The following is a 13,462-nucleotide window of genomic DNA, read 5'->3' on the forward strand; positions in this document are numbered from 1 at the left end:
ACACACGAGAAGTAAAATAAATTTGCACCCGAGTGTAACACAAAACTTTTCCCCTCACTATAGCGAGGAAACTACAACGCAAAAAATGCGTTTATCACTGCTTCCAGTAGTTCCGCAGGTGGTAAATCATCTTTATTACTATATTCACCTACTTTTATAAATTTTAAAGCAGTTAATTTGACTTTATTCAAGGTCAAATTACTTTACCCACTAGTGGATAAAATGCGTTTTTACCCGCTGGTATTAAAGGACAAAACACGTGTTTCCGAGCTAGTGAGGGGAAAATATGTTTGTTTAGATGCCGCCACACCTTTGGTTGATACTCGGTAAGATGACGCCACTGATTATATTTTATCAGTATTAACTCGTACTTATCTTGGTATCAAATTGTCAAAGCTGAGGTTTGGAAAATTTCGAGGAGGATATCGAATTTTGTCGAGAGAGGGCAGTAATTGCACTGCGACTTAATAAATAGGGTTTCATTTTCTTATCATTATCAAAACATGTTTATAAGAATATAAAATAGTCCCAACAAAACAAGTTAACGAGCATATAATCAGATTAAAAATACCGTTTTCCACCGCAACTGACGGGATAAATTAGACAATCTTTATTTCGAGTCAGATCAAAGAGCCGCGGACAGTTTATATTGTGAATAAGCGTCTGCCACTTAAATGGTTTCCAGGGGAAATTAATGTGTTAGAAAGATTCCATTTAAAATGTTCCATTTTTAGGGTTCCGTAGTCAACTAGGAACCCTTATAGTTTCGCCATGTCTGTCTGTCCGTCCGTCCGTCCGTCCGTCCGTCCGTCCGTCCGTCCGTCCGTCCGTCCGTCCGTCCGTCCGTCCGTCCGTCCGTCCGTCCGTCCGTCCGTCCGTCCGCGGATAATCTCAGTAACCGTTAGCACTAGAAAGCTGAAATTTGGTACCAATATGTATATCAATCACGCCAACAAAGTGCAAAAATAAAAAATGGGAAAAAATGTTTTAGTAGGGTACCCCCCCTACATGTAAAGTGGGGGCTGGTAATTTTTTTCATTCCAACCCCAACGTGTGATATATTGTTGAGTAGGTATTTAAAAATGAATAAGGGTTTACTAAGATCATTTTTTGATAATATTAATATTTTCGGAAATAATCGCTCCTAAAGGAAAAAAAAGTGCGTCCCCCCCCCTCTAACTTTTGAACCATATGTTTAAAAAATAAAAAAAAAATCACAAAAGTAGAACTTTATAAGGACTTTTTAGGAAAATTGTTTTGAACTTGATAGGTTCAGTAGTTTTTGAGAAAAATACAGAAAACTACGGAACCCTACACTGAGCGTGGCCCGACACGCTCTTGGCCGGTTTTTAAAATTTAATTGAGTGTTAAAAACATGACAGACTTTGTGGACCAGAGAGATTGCATAGGTCTACGGTATGACTCGATTTGCGTGTTCGGAACTGTAATTCCGTGTTTGACAAATGTCACTAGAGATGTCGCTGTACCAAGTGTAGCGATTTCTACATCGCGCTATCGTTAGTTTTATTGGGTATGTATATATAAGTGTTTGGGATTTTTTTAATAATGTATTTGGTTTTATTTACGACTGGTTGTTTAATTCACAGTCAATCATTCACTGTGTAAAGTGCGCTCTTTTTGAAGGAGTTAGGAGTACAAGTACATACATTACAGGTCGCAATTCGTTAGGCCATGATGCTATTTGCTAACTGCACGATTGGTGCTGCCCTCATTTTGTCGGCTTTTTTCTATACTTTTATACTTAAGTAAGTAAAATGATATGTTTTCAATTTGGTTTCAGCGGCAGGCCGTATTTTAAATTTTAGAATATTTTGTATACCTAAATATATGTACTTACGATTCCACGCATTATTGAAAACGTTTCATTTGTAACTTGTCATCTTTTCTTGAATCGATTTTTTTAAATATTTTAATACACCAACCAAAGGATGATTTATATAGGAATTACAATTTTCATACTGAGAATCGTACCTCAGTTTTTTAGCGCCACCTATTAAATACTATCATAACTACACTGATGATGCCAACACATTTATTTTTTCAAAATGTCTATTGACGTGATATCATGATGTTAAAATAACGAAACATGTCATTAGTTCTTGTAAAAAAATAAAAACACGCAAAAATATTAGGGAATACCTATAATATATGATTTCAACCACTTCCAGGCTGTTAAACAGCGCCATCTAGTTTTAAGCCTAAAAGGCTCATACATTTCAGGGGTACGCTTTTTTGTATGGGCTTTGTCAGTCCAGTATTAAATCGTCCTGGCATCAACAATGCTTTTTCCCTATGCTTCGCTTACTGTTTCTTCTCTTTTCTAGTTTCTTGACGATAGTTTTCATTATATTTCCTTGACTTCTAAAAATATTTTCAACAAGATAATTTGCATCGAGGCGCCAGCGCATAAACTACAGCAGACACACCGTGTTCATACACCGTGTCCTGTAGTATTAAGGTTCACGTTAGGTCACCTGCCATCAGTGGTAGATGAGCACTGATTTGCGTCACTTGTGAGCTAAATCGGTGGGAGGTCAAGCGGCCGCCGCGCCGTCTCTGCGTATTTCGAGTCCCTGACTTATACATAATTATTCGAGTATATAACTGAGAAACTTATAAATTATTGGATATATGGTTTGGCCAAAAGTGACCGCCTGAAAAGTGAGTTTTTTTTAATACCACGGCGGTGACAAACAGGTATACGGCCCGCCTGATGGAAAGCGGTCACCGCAACCTATGGACGCCTACAACTCAAGGACGTCTACAATTACTGTCACATGCGCGTTGCCGACCCATTAGAAACTTGTACACTCCTTTTTTGAAGCTGTTACGCATACCCCCATTGATTTCGGGGGTTATGTGGGACTCTCATCTCCCATACCTTTCTCTTGTTGAGAAAGGGGGGAAACGTCCTACCCACCACATCGGTTTAGCCTGCACTGTCGTGTAGAGGACGTCTAGGGATCGCTAGCATTCTGCCATGACGTCCCTTGTTGCCTGCAGGCCTAGCACATGACATGATGGCCGCGAGATAGATGACACGTCTTTTTTTTTATATACTACGTCGGTGGCAAACAAGCATACGGCCCGCCTGATGTAAAGCGGTTACCATAACCTATGGACGCCTGCAAATCAAACAGTTTCACATGCGCGTTGCCACCACATTAGAAACTTGTACATTCCCTTTTGCTGTGTTAAGTACCTATACACAGCAAAAAGGAGTGTACAAGTTCTAAGGAGGGTTCGGGTTGCCGACGACTCAAAGGACAATAGACGGAACAAGTTAGTTCCGTAAGTCCTCCCGTCATCAGCACACCGCACCCTCAATAGCTCTGGCAGCCTTACTCACCGACAGGAACACAACACTATGAGTAGGGTCTAGTGCTATTTGGCTGCGGTCTTCTGTAACACTGAGGTACTACCCCAGTTGGGCTCTGCTCTAGATTCGAGCGAGACGATATCCGCTGTGCTGTGCCCTACCCACACAAAGCGGAATATCATTCGCTATGCCCTACCTCCTAAAGTCTTCTTCTAACTGTATTAATGACATAAGTACGGGTAGTCTATCTCGCGGCGACATACTCCCGCGGCAATCATGTGCTGGTACATCTGCCTAGGCGAGACTGTTAAGAATTAGAGCAAAGACATATATCGGGAAGTACCCGTGGATCCAGAATCTCGAAATTTGGTACAAAGGAGCGTCTTATAGCACAGATAAAGGGAAAATTGCGAAAACCGTAAATTTTCAGTATCAATATATTTAAAATATTTTTAATAATTTTTAACTTTGTATGGAACCCTCGTCCGACTCGCACTTTTCCGGTTTTTCCTGACGTTTACGCGATTGAGTAAGTACCTAATAATCTTAAAACAGGACATACAAACTCATGGTAGAGTCTAACGTTAAAAAAAAAAAAGTTCACTAAAGTTATCAAGCCGACAAAGTTCGTTTGTCCCTTTCTATCACAGCAGTACGTCGGAAATAGTCATCATCCTCCTTGCGTTATCCAAGCATTTGCCACGGCTCATGGGAGCCTGGGGTCCGCTTTGAAAACCAATCCCAAGATTTGGCGTAGGCACTAGTTTTACGAAAGCGACTGCCATCTGATCTTCCAACCCGAAGGATAACTAGACCTTATTGGAATTAGTCCGGTTTCCTCACGATGTTTTCCTTCACCGAAAAGCGACTGGCAAATATCAAGTGACATTTCGCACATAAGTTGCGAAAAACTCATTGGTGCTCAACTCCGTAACGAAAGTCGCATGCACTTACCGCTAGGCTACCAGCGCTTCAGTATGTACGACGTACAGTTAACCATAAAACGTAGTACGTCGGAAATAGTATATATTTTTAAGTGCCGAAGAGTCTGGCACGGCGCTGGGAAGTGTCCCATTAATTACCCACTGAGACAGATGGCGTCCGTCGGAGCAGGGACAATAAACAGCTTTAATGGTTGCTGACCGGAATAAACACCAAAGGTAATCCTCATATCTGTGGGCTGTTTCACCACAGTGACCTTGACACAACTTGACACTGACAATTCTATGCATATTTGTTGGGTTGATAAGACCCACTTGCACCAATCACAAGACGATACGATACAGGTCAATAGGCTAGTTTCCTATACTTAAAATATTTTATGCACTGCACGAAAGAAAGCTCCACAAAATTTGAAGAAATATATGGACAGTAGTTATATTTCAACAAAATTTCTATTTAATAAGTCAAAGAGAAAGATAAAAAGTAAATGAATTGACCGTGACGTCACTCCTCAGTATTTCATAGTAATTCCATATTAGCAAATCGTTTTGACAGTTCTTAAAAAGAAGCTGATTTGACTTGTAGGAAACTAGCCTATTCTCCATACAAACGCTCACGACTTTTTCCTCCCTGGTTTTTGAAGACAGAGCAATGATTTTTTCAAACACAGATTATTATTATTTTTATCTGTGTCGGACCGTTTTGATTTTTTTTCTATTTTTATTTTAAAAGACGCTAGAGCCAATCAAAAATTTCTAAAAACGCCCTTTTTCAATATGGCTCAAAAAAAGGTGTGATACTTAGCCAAAAAATCTAAACGGTCCGACACAGATTATTTCATTGTTATTCAGATTCTCAAATTTCGGTCCGTTTAAATAAGTTTTGAAGGAGGAAACAATCGAGAGCGGAACCTCGATTTTAAAGATTTTTCCGCAATATCTTTTAACTGAGTTGTTCTTAATGGACATTTTTTTTCGATAAATCTAGTTAATAACACTAGTAATACTAGTATATTAAATGAAATTCGCAAATTGATGATGTTATTATAGAGTAACGTTATGTGTTTGTGATTTATGAAATATTCTCGATGAGCATGAGGTATCTGTGGAAGAAAGTACCAAGCGCGGATCCAGCTTCGTGCCCAGGGGGGGGTCACGTGGTAAAGGCCCGGGGCCCCAGGAGGGGGTCACGTGGTCTATTTGTATGGCCAACTTAGGCTCCAGGGGGGGGTCATGACCCCCATGACCCCCCCCCTGGATCCGCGCATGGAAAGTACAGTTAACCATAAAATAGTACATTATTAATCTCCCTCCCTCACTTCCTCCCCCTCATTTACTCCCTTCGATCGTGTTTTAATTTATCGCCACTCGTTCGGAACTACCTCTTTTGTGCACTTGTATCGTACGACGTTTTCAGTACATATGGCCTTATGGGATACAGGCGTGATTGTATGTATGTATGTATGTATGGCCCTATGAAGTTTCGACCTTGGCACATTTATGAACAACTTCTCGCGCTAAAAACTTCTTTTCATTTTATTGTTGTGAAACTCTTCACGTTTCTGAAATAAAGTTATTGCTTGGAAATGATTGTTAATTTGTTTTCAAAGTTAAATGTTGTAACTCTTAAGTTTGAAAGTTGCGAAGCCAATAAAAATATTTTGTGAAGTGCTAAGTGGTAAAACTCTTTGAAAGATATTATAAAGTTTGTTGCAAAGTTGCTAAAGTAAGAGAAAATGTTAAAGAACTTGAAAGTTATTGAAAAAGTTGATAACTACTTCGGGAAAGAGTGTAGACTTGTGAAATATAAGACTAACGATTAATCTATCTGAACCTCTAGCGACCCACCATACAAACAATTTGCCAATCTTTGAATCAATGGTACTAGAAAACTGAACTGTTATTTCTTTTGTTTGGAAATCGAACGAATCAAAACAAAAGCAACTCAATTATATTTAATATACATATTCAAATTTCATCGTAGGTATTTTGTCCTGTCCCCGATTTGTAAGTTCACATTTTTGACACATTTGTTTTGAAGTATGTTGCTATGTGGCTAAGACGTATCGTTTGCCAAATCTAACGATTAATTTCGAATTGGTTGAATCGATTAGGCCCTATGTACAAGGAGGCGCTTAAACAAATATACGATTTCTATCAACTTACTGAAATGTCATTTGAATCGAAATGACACTCTGCCACAGCACTAGTTTAAAAATAAAAATGAATGATAAATGACATAATAAGTAAATCTTGCGTGATAAATTAATATCATAAAATACTCACTAACGAAGATCCGCAAAAATGTAACATGTGTTAGATTATGTTTAAAGTAAGCGAAATATTGTATTTAAGTACTTGATTTCTTTAAATATTATTACAGGATTTTATTTAAAATTTCATTAGGTTGCGCGACTTGCGCGAGTTTACGTTTTGTGGACGCTGTCATGTATTGTGTCAAAAAGAGGTTCTTACAGCTCTGGGACAATAGTACCTATTAGGACATCGAACCCAGGAGGTTAAACCTCCAACCTCCTAAAAGTGGCAGGCTTTTTAAATTTCAATTAATATTATTTTAAGGAGTTGCAAGTACAAACAAAATTGTGATTATTGCAGTGAAAAGTTACTAGCACATCGACATCGCCCACAACACAATTAAAACTAGATGGCACTGTTCGTAGTCTGGAAGTGGCCAACATCATATTTTCCCCAAATGTTTTTGCGTGTTTTTATTTTTTATAAGAACTAATGACATGCCTATTATATCATGTCAATACACATTTTGAAAATAAATAAATTTGTAGGCATCATCAATGTAGTTATGATAGTATTTAATAGGTGGCGCTAAAAAATCGAGGTACGATTCTTAGTATGAAGATTGTAAATTCTACATAAATAATCCTTGGTTCTAGGTTAAACTCCGGCATGAAATAAACGATAATTTAATTTCATACAATTTCCCTTTTTTACCAGAAAATTAATTATGATGAACATTCCTTTTGACTTCCATTACAATGAAAACTTTTATTTACAAAAAAAAATAGGTATTACACATTTAATAAATTTGTAATTTACTTTAGTAATTTCTTCACAATCGTTTTAGAAGCTTCAAGGATCACGTGATATGATAGAAAACGTGAATTTATTATTTTATAAGAATTCCCTACAGTCTTGTTTCGACACGGCACGGTACGATTTCGTCGGATTCTCGGTATAGAGACATTGACACAGAAAAGTTATTCCAGGAAGCGCTTTTAGAAGAAATTTGCTTGCGTTTTCCTTGTTGTGAAATTTTATTTACCTATATACATTTATCAGGAAATCTTGTTCACTCCCGTTATATTAAGTAAGTAAACTCTTTACTGTACCACCAATATAAAATATACAAGACATCAAATATAAAAGAAAGAAGGAGGAACTACAAAGGCGAACTTATCCCTGATTCTAACCCCCTTATCCACAAACATTCACCAAAGTATCAAGCCGATAAAGTTCGTTTGTCCCTTACCGACGTATTGGTGTGATAGAAAAGGACAAACCAAATTTATCGGCTCGATAACTTTAGTGAATTTATGAATAAGTAGTATGTCGGTATGTGTACGGTAAGCATGCTCGAATATAGCGCCCCTCCCGCTAGTTAGGTAGTTTAACACCCCCTTAGGCCGTTTTCACATTATCCGATCCGATATCGGATTTCGGAAGGATTTCAATAGAAAAAAATCCAAGATGGCGCCTGTAATGTATGGGATATCGGTCCGACATCCGATATCGGATCGGATAATGTGAAAACGCACTTAGGGGTCGTCCAAGTCATCAAAAATTTACGCGCTCGCTGCGCTAGCACTTTCGTTTTCAATTTTTAGTTTGACGTGCCTGTTTGTCTGTCTATCTGTCTGTCTGTGTGTGTCTGTCTGTGGCATCGTAGCTCCCGAATGGATGAACCGATTTAGATTTAGTTTTTTTATTTGAAAGCTGAGTTAGTCGGGAGTGTTCTTAGCCATGTTTCATGAAAATCGGTCTACTATGTCGCGGTCGGGGGTTTTATCAAAATTTTATTATTTACTCAGTCAAATATTAGCGAACTCATATAAAACTAAGTAAGTATGTACCTTTTTGTTATAGGAGGAAAACTAGTAGGTAAATGTATCGATGATACGCAATCAACAGGCGCAACAATTGAAGATGCGTTGCCAGCATTTAAGATGGGAGTATTCTCATTTGAAGCTGTCGTATCGGTCCGGATCCGGAAAAACCACACGGACAGTTACTTCCCAAGCATCTATGACACATTTTCGTTCATAAATTGATTGCGGTTCGTTAGGCCGTTTTCACATTATCCGATCCGATATCGGGTGTCGGACCGACATCCTACACCCGATAAACGCTTCCGATAATGTCGGATGTCGGTCCGATAAAACGCATTGTTCCAAATCAATGAAGTATGATTTTGTATCAAAAAATATTAAAAAAAAAAAATTATTTAATAATTATAAGCACTATGTATATTTCAAATATTTTATTGTAAAATTAAAATAACGAGCATAAAAATACTCAAGTGTGTGCAGGTAAAATAAATAATTTCACATTTAACTATATCTACTAAAACATGAAAAAATTAGTATCCGCAATTCGGACCGATGAATTACAATCTTTTTTTTTCAACACAAATTCATCATTAAGAGCTGTTTAATAGACGCCATTTTTGTCACGCACACTACTACAAACGTATACCTACATTATATACGCACACATACAAATATTATCGGCCGACAGCTGGCGGGGGGGGGGGGGGGGGGGGGGTCCGGCATGCCAAAAATGTCGGAAGCGTCCTGCCGATATCGGCAGTTCGATGGTGCCTCGGACAAGAACTGTTGTAGGATAGTGCCATCTGCATTAAATCCGCAATTTTTGCGTTTTATATCGTTTTTTAGTAATAATGATCTATTGGGTTGGTAAGAAAGTAATGAGCGATCGATTGAATTCCACATAAAATTTTTGAGAGAGTTCTAGAATCTTCTATGGTCGAAAGTATATAAAGGGCGAGTCGCACAGTTTCTCGTCAGTCATTCACTAGCTGTCGCCGAGCTAATATAAGGAAGAAAATGGACGAATTAAAAGTGCATGTAAGGCATTGCTTACTATATGAATTTCAGTCTGGCCATTAAGCCGCCGAAGCAGTGCGTAATATATGTCAGCGTGTTGCTTCTGAAGTTGTGTCTGAGGCCACGGCGAAACGATGGTTCCAGCGGTTTCGTAGTGGCGACTTTTCATTATCAGATCAACCTAAGTCTGGTCGACCGGTGAAGATTGATGTAGCCAAATTAAAAACCTTAATTGAAGGAGATCCTAGGCTAACGAGTCGTACTCTTGCTACCGAGTTAGGCTGCTCTCATGTCACCATAGAAACACATTTACACGAGTTGGGAAAAAACTACAAATACAGTGTTTGGATACCGCACGAACTTGATAGAGATCAACTAAACCGTCGTGCCGATATCTGCATACAACTTCTGTCTTTTCGCCGCACATTCAACTGGTTGGACCATCTTATCACAGGAGATGAAAAATGGGTCTTATATATAAATCACACACGCAAACGTCAGTGGCTAGCTCCAAACGAAAAAGGAATAGAGGCACCAAAAACAGAGCCTCACCCGAAAAAAGTTATGCTGTCCGTTTGGTGGGATATTCATGGTATTATTCACTGAGAACTCCTATCAAGTGGAATGACTGTTACCGCATCAGTGTACTGTAATCAGCTTGAAAATTTAAACCAAAAAATCTGTCAGAATCGTCCACAGCATGCTAAAGTTTTTTTCTTACACGACAATGCTCGCCCACACATTGCAAAAGTGACTCGGCTAAAGCTATTGGAGCTAGGTTGGAAAGTGATACCTCATCCACCGTACTCTCCAGACTTGGCACCTACGGATTACGCATTGTTCAGATCGCTAAGCAATGCCTTGAATGAAAAAAATTTCGATGATCAAGCCCATCTACGACAGTACATAGCTGAGTTTTTTGAATCTAAACCTAAGAACTTCTTCGCCGATGCTATTCATTCTTTACCAGAACGATGGAGACAAGTAGTAGATAACGAAAGCCGTTATATTTTTGATAAATGATTAAAATAATAAATTAAATAAAAATTACAATATTGGTAATGATTCGCTCATTACTTTCTTACCAACCCAATATCAAATACATAAATAAAGACCTGGAAGCGCATAAATCTTACATTTTACATCCTTCCTACACCCGATATCGGATCGGATAATGTGAAAACGGCCACAACCAAATTATATAATACCATATTCATAAAACGTCGCAATTTCAAAACAGATTAGTCTCATGATGTCTAATACTTTTGAAATGACTTAAACCTACTTCTCAAATTACCGTATTCTAAAATGTCTAAAAGTCAAATTAACTTAAAACCAAAACTTCACTTAATTCACTTTCCCAAAACGCTTTAAATGCAGTATCCATGAAAACTATATTTTTAGTTTTTCGTAAATAATTAGCATTAATTTACTAAATGAATACTAAAGTTAATAATAAAACACAGTGCAAGGAATATTTATACACATTGTAAATCAAATTTCAGGTATTCTGAGGTGTCATTTTATTGGTATTTCAATCTCTTTACTGACATGAACGGGATACCCCCATTTGCCAGAATTTCATTTGCCATAATTTTATTTGCCATCCTATTCAACAATCATAATATTGTTTCTCATAACATCTTATGCCATAATCATTGTTTACTATATTAATCTAGTGCCAGAAACTTTGTTTCCCATAAAGTCAGTTTCCATAATGTCATTTGTCAGAATCATCGCAATCCGTAATTACCACATTCCATACCATCATTTGTCATACAAATTAGCGTCCAGAAAAGTCAATTTCCATAATGTGCTTTGGCAGAATCGAAAACTACTATAATAGGTACTAGAAGGACTAGAGAATGAAACTGCTATCAGAAAGTAGGTTAGGTTAGGTTAGAACTGTGACCCCCTGGAAAATGAAACTGCTATCAGAAAGTAGGTTAGGTTAGGTTAGAACTGTGAACCTCTGGAAAGGAAACTGCTTGAAAAGTAGGTTAGGTTAGGTTAGAACTGTGACCCCCCGGAAAATGAAAATACTATCAGACAGTAGGTTAGGTTAGGTTAGAACTGCGACCCCTTGGAAAATGAAACTGCTATCAGAAAGTAGGTTAGGTTAGGTTAGAACTGTGACCCCCTGGAGAATGAAACTGCTGGAAAAGTAGGTTAGGTTAGGTTAGAACTGTGACCCCTGGAAAATGAAACTGCTATCAGAAAGTAGGTTAGGTTAGGTAATAATATGGGCAACAATTAATATGGCAATAATTGCTTATGGCGTTTGAATATTCTATGAAACCATATTATTGCACTTAATAATATGGCTAACAAATAGTATGGCATTGTATGATTATGGAAGGTAATATTCGGATAAACAACGAGTATGTCATATGATTTTTATGGTAAACAAATCATTCGGGCGAATGAAATTCAGGCAAGTTAGATTCGGGCAAATGAATATTATGTTAAATGACTGTCGGGCAAACAATAGACAACCCTTGAGGCATTGTACCAAGGATACTGGCGACATTTCCTCGCTGTATCGCAATTTTGGTTATTACGAAACATATCGGATATTGGATGTAATAGTCCAATGTCATTTTGGCATTTTTATGTGCTGAAAATTAGTATTTTTGTAATTTTAGACGTTTTACAACTAATCCGTTTTAACATTGTGATATTCTAAGAACAAGGTATTATAAAATCTGGTTGTAACGACCCGTAATCCATAAATGTAACCACTGAGATAACTGTATAATATTGCGATTATCAAATAACGTAAACAACGGTATTATAACATTTTACGGTATTTACCTCAATTTAAATAACGTTTTGAAAATCAATCAGTTGACCCCAAAACCAAAGTTCGAGGCCGAACACCGTTATGCTGAAATAGAACATGGCCGATGCTTTCACATGTGAAAATATAAATGTGAATCGATTTTCAGCCTTGTAACATTGTGTTAAGGTATGTGAGTAGTAGGAAAATAGTTTTTGAAACGTAGATGTATGTTTGTGTAACTGTAAACTTTAGAACGGTATGTCACCTTTAAGTAGTACTTTAGGAATAATCTGGCTGAACATGTTATGTTATTTGGTGTTACTTGTCATTATTTTGTGTTCAGAACGTTGAAGCTTTCTTACTTAATTTATTTTTTTATATGCATAAATATCTGTGAGCGATACTACTAAATACTTTTAAATTTAATGATAAATGGAAAAAAATCACACCCCCGCCGGCAGGACTCGAATAGGCGACCTTCTGCATTGCGGTTCTGCTAAGTTGGTCATATTAGTGGCTAGACCGGAAATACAGGTCGCAGGTTCGAATTCTGCCGGAGGTGTGATTTTTTTCCATTTTTCCTTTAATTTAAAAATATGTATTATTTCCAGTATCTCTCTTATTTCCCATTTTTGAATTGAAGTATATTTTCAAAGTCGAGCTATTAATCTTACTTAAATCCTAATCTCAGACTACAGTATAAATTATGGAGTCTAGACTTTGTCAAGTACAGTCGAGTTCATAAATATGTGTACATTTTTTCACTTTATTGCAACAAGCTTGTTAAAAAAATGGATTAGTATAAAATTTGTTTTTTATCATGCAGAAACGGCATAAATAAATTAAAAGAAAGGGACGGGGCCCCGGCAAGGACAAAGGTCGCAGGTTCGAGTCCTGCCGGAGCTGTGAATTTACCCATTTTTCCTTTAATTTAAAAATATGGATTAGTATAGATATTCAACATTCAATAGGTTCTCAATTATTACAATTTTAGCATTAAGTACTTCCTAAATAAAAAATGATTTACAGACAAACTTGTCCACAATAGTATGTGTAAGTCATCAAAAACATTCACACGTAGTAAATTGAATGTTTCTAGCATTTTCGCCATTGAAGTGCATTTTAGAATAAATGCATAAACAAAAGAAACGCGATTGCTGTACCCTGGGCTACGCAAGTCACTATACGATTTCAAGGTTGCTTAAATGAAAATATACTTTAAGATAGATTCTGAAAGTTGGAAATAAAATTGTACTTTTTGATATATTTGTCAAATTTTGAGGATTTAGGTGACCGT

The sequence above is a fragment of the Leguminivora glycinivorella genome, chromosome 18 (assembly GCF_023078275.1).
Source record: "Leguminivora glycinivorella isolate SPB_JAAS2020 chromosome 18, LegGlyc_1.1, whole genome shotgun sequence".
NCBI lineage: Eukaryota > Metazoa > Arthropoda > Insecta > Lepidoptera > Tortricidae > Leguminivora > Leguminivora glycinivorella.